The sequence below is a fragment of the Ambystoma mexicanum genome, chromosome 1p, assembly GCF_040938575.1.
Source record: "Ambystoma mexicanum isolate Mex_15411 chromosome 1p, UKY_AmexF1_1, whole genome shotgun sequence".
Taxonomy (NCBI): domain Eukaryota; kingdom Metazoa; phylum Chordata; class Amphibia; order Caudata; family Ambystomatidae; genus Ambystoma; species Ambystoma mexicanum.
This window is the reverse complement of record NC_090921.1, coordinates 1,274,574,645-1,274,586,636: the sequence shown is the minus strand read 5'-3', so window position 1 is coordinate 1,274,586,636 and position 11,992 is coordinate 1,274,574,645.

The following is an 11,992-nucleotide window of genomic DNA, read 5'->3' as shown; positions in this document are numbered from 1 at the left end:
GTTCCCCCTTTCCTTGACTTTGTAAGATCCTTTTCTTCTTCGGCCTTGCTGGCCTTTTAATTTCTTTTTAATGGATCATGTTCAAATGTCTCTGAAAATCTTTCCTTCTCCATTATCACTAAGGAAACAGAACTTGCCTTTCTGCTATTCCAGCTCTCTGTTTTCCTCTGGTTCTTTACCTCCTCATTAGGATGAGCAAGATGGCCTATGCAAGACTTTTCATTCTCTGGTTCACTTCTTATCTCATTGGGGTGCATACGAAATACCCTTCAGCTATTCTTATTCCTTTGGTCTTTTGGTATATTACTGGGAAGAGAAGGATGGGCCCAGCAGTGATTATCACTTTATTGGTTGTTTCTTATATCACTGGGATGAGTAGACGTAGTCCTGTGATGATTCTCAATTGTTCTGTTATCTCTCTTGTCACTGGGACAAGTAGGATAAGTCCTGTGATGCATAGGCCAATGACTCTGTGCTGGACTTTCTTATATCAAGATAAATGTGATTAGTATGATTATTCTGATCCTTATATGTGGTTTTCCAACTGTGACAATTCTTCTTTATGCTTGACTTATATCAATACTATGAATATAATTACTCTGATCGTTATATTATTTTTTTCAACTGTAACAATTCTTAAAACAGCCATTGTTAACATCGTCTCTCTACCCGGGTCTCCCGCTCTCCGCGTTACGTCTCGTGTTTATGATCTGCGTCACCGGGTTGGCATTTTCCTCTGTTTCTTCTGTCCCTCTTGTCACAATGACTCTTGTGCTTGTCTCCGTGGCATTTCTATATTTGTCTTGGTGTTTGGTTATTCCGGTAGTATCGGCACAGAGAGGTGTTCTCTCTGTTCCCATGTCTTGGCCACCTCCGTTCAGGACTCATTTCGTCCTTCTTCCTCTTCGGACACGCTCAGACATGTTGTTTGCCAAGTGGTTTCAGCTGGGAGAGGCTTTTCCTTTTTTCCCCATACCCAGCTACCACCCCTCAATTGGTTATGCTTCCTAGGATCGAATTCCTTCTCAAAGCCTCTCTCAAGGCTGCATACTAAACAGTGCTCCCCGGGCTCCTGTTCCTTCCAGCGTCTCCCCTGTTTTGGTACCTGTTACATCCTGCTATAAACGTTGGTCCTTGTGGCATCGCGGCAGAACTTGCCGTTCCACATTTGTGAATCCCCCCAGCATGGTGGCGTATCTTTCATGCTATTCATTGAGTGCCGGCATAGTTGTTTCTTCGACGCTGCCTGCGGGTCATGTGACTGGATATAAGGAACCGATTGCTTTGCCTCCGTGCGTCGCTACTCTCTTAGTCCAGACGCTTCGTAAGTGATCGCCTCCTAGGGATCTTTACACTCTGACTTGTGCTCGATTGCTAACCTTTTTCCTCTTGTGTACTTCAGAATTGAATCTTCCAGATATCAGGGAATCTTTGACTCCACCCGCCGAGACCCTTCACAGTTTCCCTCTGGACTTCTGTCCGAATCTCATATTTTTGCCCGGCTGTTGCTTTCATTCTACGGTACTTACTTTCCTGACATTTCCCTCCTCTCATTTCTTAGATCCGCCATTCAGCTACTAACCCTCCTCCTCTCCCGTACATTTTAGGAGTGTTCCTTCCATCCTTTCAGCCTTCCGAGTTCCTTGACACACGGAGCGTAATTTATCTGCATTAGAATATCCGAGGCAGAAATAGGTAGGCACAGGGTTTCTGTGGGACTCTCCTATTCCGTCTTCAACCTTTCTCACCTGTCCTTTCTCATTTTACAGAACACTTCCCGACAGAATTCGTACTTCAGAATCACAGAGTTCCCGCAAGATTCCGGGACGTTGAATCCAGACAAGACCCAGTGTCATCAGTGCCGCACAGGTTTTTTTTTCCCATAGAGGGTTTCCCTGGGGGCGCAGTCCTCTCTTCTCCTGGTTGTTCTATCCGGGTAGGGAGTGATTGGGCTTATAGGGAAGCTTTTGCAATCGTCAGTACCATTGCCTTCCCGGTTACTGCTGGATGTTCAGGTTAGTGTGTTCAATCTATATATCATAATTGATTGCTTATGAAAAGCTTTTAACATAACTGAGCTTACAGATAACAGATAGCGATGCCCAAAAAACCTTCTCTTTTCGGTACATCCGGCAAGTAACCATGGAATAGCAAATGTAACAACTCATGGCTGCCATGCAGTCTATGTCTTTGGAACTGCAAAATGTCAAGCAAGACAATGCGCAGCTCTGTCAACATATAGCTCGAGTAGCCCCTGAGAACCCTCCGTCCTCTCTGCCTTCTGGCAAATTTGATGGGGATCCTCATAAATTGAAAGAGTTTTTGGATAGTTGCACGGTACAATTTACATTTAAACCAATATATTTCCCTACTGATAAGGACTAGGTAGGGTTTTTGATTTCCCACCTTTCCGGCCCTGCGTTCGCATGTGCAACCCCATCAATTACCTCGGGAAATGCGATCCTGGATTTGTATCCAGCCTTTATAAACAGCCTTAAGTCCATGTTTAACAGACAAGAGATATCAGTGGCCTCCCAGGAGAAACTTCTCGATCTTAGGCAAGGGAATAAGGATCTCCTGGCTTACATTACCCTGTTTAAACAGTTGTCCTCAGAAACTAATTGGACAGACGACACTCTTCTTACTTTATTCCGAAGAGGACTCACAGAAGAGTTAAAAGATGAAGTGTCCAGAGTTTCCCGTCCAGCCAATTTAGCTGACATGATCACCATCACCATGCAGATGGATTATCGTCTCCAAGAGAGATTAGCTGAAAGAAGGAAAGGAAAGGGTTTTCGTCCGCGATCCGAGTACTACCCAACCCCCAGCAAGACCCCACAAACAGAAGAGCCCATGCAGATTGGGACAGCCCGAGGTCCACTATCTTTGAATGAAAAGGAACGACGTAAGACTGTAAGTCTATGCATGTATTGCGGTTCTTCGACCCATGTGGTACGAGATTGCCAAACTGTACCGCCCCGCAGACTAGGATCACAAGCTTCGGGAAACTCCAAATCCCAGTCTTAGGAGGAACCACGGCTGGGAAAAATGAAGGAGGTTCCTCGACCCAGATAGACGTATCACACGCGTCCCAATAACAGGATCTTACCATGGTGGTTGTGTCTCTGACTCTGACGTTCCAAGACCAAGTAATTCAGAGGGTTCTGGCTTTAGTGGATTGCGGAGCCGCTGGGAATTTCATTGACGATAAATGGGCAGAAGGCAAAGGAATTGCCTGGATCGCTAAGACATGCATAACGCCTATTCAAGGGGTGGATGGGAGCCCTTTAAGCTCAGGTCCTATTCGGGAGCAAACTAAACCCTTAACATGTTTGATAGCTTCACATAAGGAAACCCTTACATTTGATTTGATTAAGGCCGCACATTTTCCCATCATACTAGGATTGCCTTGGTTATGGTTAAACAATCCATTTATAAACTGGTCTGCTGGTACCCTATTCCTGGGATCTGAATACTGTGTGACTCATTGTCTCTCTCATGAATCTGTAGGACTTCATATCTCTCCACAAGACCCCAGTCATACTCCGATCCCAATGATTTCCCAGTTAGGAAACTTCCCTGTCTGTTACCAGAAATATATATCTGTATTTTCCACACCACAGTTTCCTATGTTACCTCCGCATCGGAGAGATGACTGTCATATAGAGTTGATTCCCGATCTGCCTGTTCCATTTGGACGAATATATGTGTTATCCCAGTGAGAAAAAGATGCTCTCAAGGAGTACCTTCATACCAACTTGCAAAATGACCTTAATGCCCCTAATTCCAGATATTCTCGAGGCAGTACAAGGGGCCTCCATTTACACAAAATTGGACCTCCGAGGGGCGTATCATCTCATCCGTATTGCACCCGGAGATGAATGGAAGACAGCCTTCCGAACACCCTTTGGGCACTACGAGTATCAGGTAATGCCTTTTGGCATCTCAAATGCCCCAGCCATATTTAAAAGATTTATGGACCATTTATTTGCAGATATCTTATTGCACTATGTGATCGTATATTTGGACGACATTTTGGTCTTTTCCGCGAACGAAACAGATCACATCCGTCATGTGATGGTAGTCCTAGATCGACATCAAGCTAATCATTTGTATTGTAAGGCGAAGAAATGCGAATTCCACAAGACTCAGGTCAATTATCTGGGGTTCGTGCTATCGGCTCAGGGGGTCTCGATGGACCCAAGAAAGGTATCGGCGGTATTGGAATGGCCATCTCCATCAAATATTAAAGAGATACAACGGTTCCTGGGCTTCGCCAATTTTTATCGTAAATTCATCCCATGTTTTTCCGACATCATTCTTCCCATCACGAGATTGTTGAAAAAAGATGTACCCTTTTCCTGGGATTCAAAGACGGAAGAGACCTTTGATAACCTAAAAAGAATGTTTTCCTCTGCCCCAATATTGTCTACCCCTGACCAGTCCAAGCAATTTATTGTAAAGACTGACGCATCTCACTACGCTTTAGGAGCATTCCTCCTACAGAGATCAAGCCAAGGTGTGGAGTTACAAGTTGCCTATTTATCCAAGACCTTTAATCCCTCTGAAGTCAACTACTCGGTACTGGAGAAAGAACTACTGGCTATCGAGAGATCATTTGAGGAGTGGAGACATCTATTATTAGGGTCTCCATTCCCTGTGGAAGTCTGTACAGATCATCAAAACCTGAAAGTACTTCAACAGGCCCAAACTACCAATAGCTGTCAGGCACGTTGGGCACACTTCTTCCTTCCCTATCGTATTATATTTACCTTTCTACCGGGAAGCCACAATCTTAGAGCAGATGCTCTATCCTGGAAGGACCATCCTATGGCTAGGTTTAGCCCGGAGAGCCTGTTCCCCAGGGCTCGATTCATATCAGTACTAACTGATTTTCTCCAGACAATTAAGCAGGACACAGCTCTACATCTACAGTCCTGTGAAAATCTCGAACGGAGCTACCAGTTAACGAGGAACCATGGAATTTTCTTTCATAAGGAGCAAGTACTCGTCCCTTCCACCACTCTTCGGAAGGAAGTACTATATGTGTGCCATGAATCTAAAGCGGCTGGTCATCGTGGATATCAGTCCACATTAGAACTCATCAAACGTCATTTCTGGTGGCCTGATCTTCTCTCCGATGTGCGTGACTATGTCTCTGCGTGTGTTGCCTGTCTGCAATCCAAATCACCTAGACAGCCTCCGTTGGGATTACTTACCCGAATGCCTATCCCTGAAAGATCCTGGCAAATGATTTCTACAGATTTCATAGTAGATCTCCCTCAATCCTCTCATCACACTGTGATAATGGTTACGATAGACTATTTCACAAAGATGGCTCACTTCACCCCTTTGTCTAAACTCCCTAAAACAGACCAGATGGCCAGAATCTTCATTTCAGATATCTTCTCTCGTCATGGGGTGCCGGACACAATCGTGTCAGACCGTGGTCCCCAGTACATCTCCCTTTTTTGGCAGAAGTTGTGCACCTTTTTGGGAATCAGAAGGGCACTGAGCTCAGGGTATCATCCACAGACTAATGGGCAAACAGAATGCTTGAATCAAACGTTGGAATGCTATTTACGTTGTTTCATATCGGCTGCACAATACGACTGGGTTGATCTCTTACCATTGGCAGAGTTCACCTATAATAACGCCAAGCATTCGGCGTTGAAGACCAGCCCTTTCTATTGCACTTATGGTTACCATCCCGCATACATTCCGACCATTTCACCATCTCCTTCCCGTTGCCCCGGAGTGGACCGGCTTGCTGCGGACATTCAACTAGGTCATCAAGTAGCTCGAAGGGCTCTTCGCTCTGCTCAGGATTGGGCCAAGGAGTCTGCGGATCGCCATCGAAGGCCAGCTCCAAAGGTGTCAGTTGGCGACAGTGTATGGCTGTCTTCTCAATTTCTTCCCCGCCATTTGGTTCCTTCTAAGTTGTCTCCCCGGTTCTTTGGTCCCTTCAGTGTGGTGTCACTGGTGGGCACTGCAGCAATCAGACGTTCACTGCCTCCTTCTTGGTCTCGGATACATCCTGTGTTTCATCTCTCCCAGATTAAGATGGGAGTACCTGATTGTTTTCAATGCTCCCCTGTTTCTCGTCCACCTCCTGTGTCTACTGCTACGGGACCTGAATTTGAAGTGGCTGCTATTTGTGACTCCTGTTACCACAGGGGTCGTCTTCAGTTCCTGATCGATTGGAAGGGGTTTTCTCCGGCTGACAGGTCCTGGGAACCGGCTTCAGGGGTTCATGCCCCTCGTTTGGTTCGCAAGTTCTTCCAGTTGCATGCCAGAAAGCCGGGTTCCCCTCCTTTGCGGAGGGGCATACTGTTACATCCTGCTATAAATGTTGGTCCTTGTGGCATCGCGGCAGAACTTGCCGTTCCGCATTTGTGAATCCCCCCAGCATGGTGGCGTATCTTTCATGCTATTCATTGAGTGCCGGCATAGTTGTTTCATGTTCTTCTTCGACGCTGCCTGTGGGTCATGTGACTGGATATAAGGAACCGATTGCTTTGCCTCCGCGCGTCGCTACTCTCTTAGTCCAGATGCTTCGTAAGTGATCGCCTCCTAGGGATCTTTACACTCTGACTTGTGCTCGATTGCTAACCTTTTTCCTCTTGTGTACTTCAGAATTGAAACTTCCAGATATCAGGGAATCTTTGACTCCACCCGCCGAGACCCTTCACAGTTTCCCTCCGGACCTCTGTCCGAATCTCGTATTTTTGCCCGGCTGTTGCTTTCATTCTACGGTACTTACTTTCCTCACATTTCCCTCCTCTCATTTCTTAGATCCGCCATTCAGCTACTAACCCTCCTCCTCTCCCGAACATTTTAGGAGTGTTCATTCCATCCTTTCAGCCTTGCGAATTCCTTGACACACTGAACGTAATTTATCTGCATTAGAATATCCGAGGCAGAAATAGGTAGGCACAGGGTTTCTGTGGGACTCTCCTATTCCGTCTTCAACCTTTCTCACCTGTCCTTTCTCATTTTACAGAACACTTCCCGACAGAATTCGTACTTCAGAATCACAGAGTTCCCGCAAGATTCCGGGACGTTGAATCCAGACAAGACCCAGTGTCATCAGTGCCGCGCAGGTTTTTTTTTCCCATAGAGGGTTTCCCTGGGGGCGCAGTCCTCTCTTCTCCTGGTTGTTCTATCCGGGTAGGGGGTGATTGGGCTTATAGGGAAGCTTTCGCAATCGTCAGTACCATTGCCTTCCCGGTTACTGATGGATGTTCAGGTTAGTGCGTTCAATCTATATATCATAATTTAATGCTTATGAAAAGCTTTTAACATAACTGAGCTTACAGATAACAGTACCAGCCTTCTTGCCCGCTCTCCAGCGTCTCTCCTTGAACTGGTTTAAAACTCCAGGGTTTCAATTCTCTCAGACAATAGTATTTCTTCTCTGTTTATGATCCCTTTGTGGGTCCTCCGCAGTGGAGGATCATAGTAGTTTTCCTCTTTTATTTGAGTACTCTTCATCACTCGTTCACTCCTTCTAGTCACAGTAGTGTTGAGTTCCAACAACTGAGAGCTCAGTATTACTCACTCACTCTTCTTCGTCATGGTATTTTAACTATATGTTTCTTCATGTTGAGTTTTAAATGTTATAGCACAATAACCAACAGTGGCTTGATCTGGTGAGGCATTTGAAAGCCTTGATGTTTCTGTTAGTCCAACAGTGATTGATTGTGGGAGTTCCTCCGCCGAATGGGAGTGCTTGTCCACAAAGGGGGGGGGGGTCTCTCATTGTGAGATCCCGCTTGACGCCACCTCTATGGGGAATATCGGTTAGGGGGCTCACCTCTCTAGCCTCACAAGGAAAGGCTACCCCCCTGGGGAGAAGTGACTGAATCTCATGATTCTTCACACTAGCTTGAAGTTCAGACATTATCTTCTTTAGAATGACTAAAGGTGTCTCATCACCAGATGTTGCACCAGAGGCATCCATTTTGCAGAACACCATCTGTCTTTTTTGTATGCACATTATTGCAGGCTAATCTTATCCTTAAGAGAAGTTTTCTAGGCTCTGAACACCATAGTATGGCGTGTAAACTGTTAGTTAGGCACTTGGCGAACACATCAACAATTCTGCTCTATCTACATATGTACCTATATCAACTGCAAGTCCAATTCGAGTTTAATTTTCTCACAGTATGTATCTTTTAACAGCGCTTTCAGAGCACATCTGCAGTGCCCCACCAAGACAACTCTGCCCGTTAAGTTCACTAAGGACCTTCTCTTGAAGTACAACAGACAGGGTACCTTCAACGAGTGATGAAGCAGATATCGGGCATCAGTATGTGGTGATCGAATTTTTGGCATGCACGAGTTGTATTTCGTTGCCCGGTTCTCCTCAAATACACAAAGGTCTTCGCACAAGTTTTGCAAACCCCACAACAAAGAGAGAGGATTAGTCAACATTAGGGAGTTCAGAAATCCAAGCCTGGGGCGCCAGTTGGCTGCTTTGAGTACAGACTCTGATCGTTCCAAGAAGCGCTTGCGCTTGACGCTTGGCGGCAGGGCTTCTGAGTCCTGTCCTGCTGGGAGAAGGCTTCCTGAAGTGTTTGCACACATCTTGCAAAATCCGCAAGTGCTGCTCACTTCAAAGAGGGAAAGCCTGCTGCTGCAAAGCTGGCTAATTGTAGTCAATTGATGACCTGATGCTGCTTGTTTGGGGGACTGGGGCGGAGGCCTCTCCTTGGGCCTTTCGTATGAAGCTCACACTTCCAATGGCCTGTTGCAGCTGCAACTCACTGTGAACAGCAGCGTACACTGTGTCTCCAGCCATTTCCAAGGCCCCTGCCAAACTGTCAGGTAGGTTCGTGGGAAAATGCGGGTATGTGGCTTATGCGATATTATAATTTTTAGGATTTAATATTGTGTCTTTTAGAAGCTACATAAGACTACACATTTCTATATGCAGTTTTTCTGATACAATAATTGTACGTTTTGCTTCATATGTTCGTTCTTTAGTTTCTAGGTTTGCTCATTCTTTTTTCTCTTTCGTTTTCTTGCCTCGCCATTCTACACTTCACTTTATTGACATTCTTTCTTTCCTTTCTCTTTCATTGTTATTCGTTTTTTTCTGTCTACCTCACCTTTCAACCCTCCCGTTTTCTTTGTCACTTTCATTGGCCTCCCACTCTCCCATGATTTTTCGGCAGTTTCTCTGTCTCCCTTGCACTCACTCTCTCACACTGTGAGTCATCCCAAACCCCTGTTCCACATTCACACCAACTCTCTGTGGAGCCTTCTTGCTTCCCTGACTCGGTTTGGTGCCCACATCTTCAGCTGCAGTGGTAAGGCAGCCCCCTACAGATTCACATGTTTTCTACTGTGCATTATAATTGTGTCTCATCCACGCCCCTCCCCCTTGTGGGATGCACCCCCCAAACCTCTTAGCCTCCACAGTACACTCTACTGGTCACTGCACCCTCCTGTGAACAATTAATCTTGGAATCCTCATTTTGGGGAAGGAGCCTCCCCTTCCCTCACTCTGCATGAGAACCAATGATAGGGAACCCAGCACCTTTGCAGTACGCAGCTCCTTGCACGTCACATTCACGTGCCACACAGGGGTCACGCCCTAAAGCAACAAGTGGGGAGGGGGGTGATTCATTAACAAACCAATTGTTTGTGGTGTCTCCAGATATAAGCATATCAAGGTGCCCTCTTAAAAAAGTGGGGGGACTTCTGAAAAAGGTGGAGGGACTCCGTCCACCCACGTGTACCCACGACTTGAGCACTGCCTATCAAGAAGCTGCAATCCTATTGGGGACTGTGAGTCATTTGCTTTGCTGTAGGTGAGCGGTGGAACCTGGGCCCAACTTTAAATTATATTTCGAAGGGATTGTGTCTTCCGACGTATTCCTCATCTTAAATATATCTCCTTCCAGCTCTGCTGGCCTCGGAAAAGTTTTTCTCTAGAGGGCGCTGCGCGTCGACGTCCTCCGAGTCGATGTCCTTCGACAGCCGCCGTATCGACGTCGACGTCATCCTGCCTATAAAGGCCACGCGCAGCGTCCGTTGCTCAGTTCCATTTTTCCGCGCTTACTCAGTGCCTCGGAATACCGTTGCTCAGTTCTTAGTCAGATTAATCCTATTTACCTCGAGTTATTCGATCCGTACTCGATGGCTTCCTCGTCGGAACCGACAACTCCTCGATCCGGCTTCAAGAAATGTCGAGATTGTGGGAAAAAGATGTCGTTGACCGATCCTCACAGAATTTGTCTGTGGTGTTTGGGAGCTAAACACCATTGTTCGGAGTGCGAGGACTGTATGTCCATGACAGCTAAGGCCCTGAAGGAGCGTAGGGGGAAGCTGGAGAAAGGTAAGACTTTTAAAGCTTCTTCTTCGTCGACGAAGTCGAGACATTCGTCTCCTCGTCACCATTCGCGCTCCAGGTCTCGGAGTGGGTCTCATCACTCCTCGAGATCGAAGCACTCGAAGAGGAGACGTCGAAGATCCCCTTCTCCGTCTTCCTCTTCCTCTGTTTCGCCAAAAAGAATCCATTGCCCCACGAAACATAGTTCCCGGGCTGAATGGGAGGAATTCCAAAAAAATATGATGAGTGTTTTCGAGAAAGCGGCCTCGACCCCCTCGAAGACTGCTGAGAGCGATGCTCTGGTCGAAAGACCCAAAGGTCAAAAACGCCGCGAGTCGCAGTACCCGGCGAAAGAAACCTCTCGAGCGCGTCTCGGACCCTCGAGCAGGACTATGACCTCCAAACCTTCCTCGAAGGTTCCGTCGACACCGTCGACGAAGGTTCCGTCGACGTCGAGGTCGATGTCTTCGACGCCGTTGTCGAAGGGACCTTCGACACACGGGTCTGTCGACTCGACGCCGGCTTCGACACCGGCGTCGACGCCAAGAAAAGTCACGGTTACCACACATCCAGTGACTATCCCCAGGCCCTCGACGTCGATGGCTTCGATATTGTCGAGTAGAATTCCAATTCTGTCGAGGTCTTCGAGGCCTCCGCCTCTGTTTTCGACGCCACGCTCGAAGCCTTTGACGTCGGCGTCGACGACATCGACGTTTCCGAGGCCAATAATGACAAGTTCTCTGCCTTGGAAATGGGATTTACTCCCTTTATGAGTTCGGAACAATTGAGAACTATATCCTCAATTTTAGAAGAGGGTGATTTGTCTGAACAGGAAGACACATTTGAGTTACAGGGACCTGTAACCCCAGTTAGAGAGGAATTTTCCTCTGAAGAGCGCAGATTAAAGGATCTTCATGATTCTTTACATGAGGCAAGTGGGTTAGACACTTCCCCTGAGGTGGAGTTTGCTAAGCCAGACCCGGGGGAGAATGCTGAAACCCCCTACAGAGCCTTAATGGCCAGGATTACAGAGTTCATGGAGTGGTCTGCCCCTTCACAATCTTTCCAACAAGATGACCTCACGGATATTCTTGACAAAGGCCCACAGGAGGATCCTGTGGTGCCTTTTCATAAAGCTCTTCAGAGAAAGATCATGACAAACTGGGAAACCCCAGATGTAGTACCAGCAGTAAATAAAAAACTGTCTACAAAGTACAGGGTATCTTCTACAGACCCAGAGTTTTTGTCTAAACACCCATCCCCAGAAAGTCTGGTGGTACAGGCAGCATCCTCTACCGATGTCAAGACGGCTTATCCTACCGTCCCACAGGACAGGGACGATAAAAAATATGATGCTATGGCAAAGAAAGTCTTTTCAGCATGTAGCATGGCGTTAAAATCTGTTAATGCTACTTGCACCCTTGCTAGGTTCAGCCATACACTTTGGGAGTGTGCTTCTACAGCGGCTGACTGCATCCCGGAGGGAGAAGAAAGGGATGCGTTCCTGAATATTATACAGGACGGTAAAGACGCTATGTGCGAATCCCTCCAGACGGGCATTGATTCGGCTGACAGTATCAGCAGAGCAATGGCGGCAAGTACATCAACCAGGGGATTCGCTTGGTTGAGAAAGTCGGGTTTTGCCCCAGATGT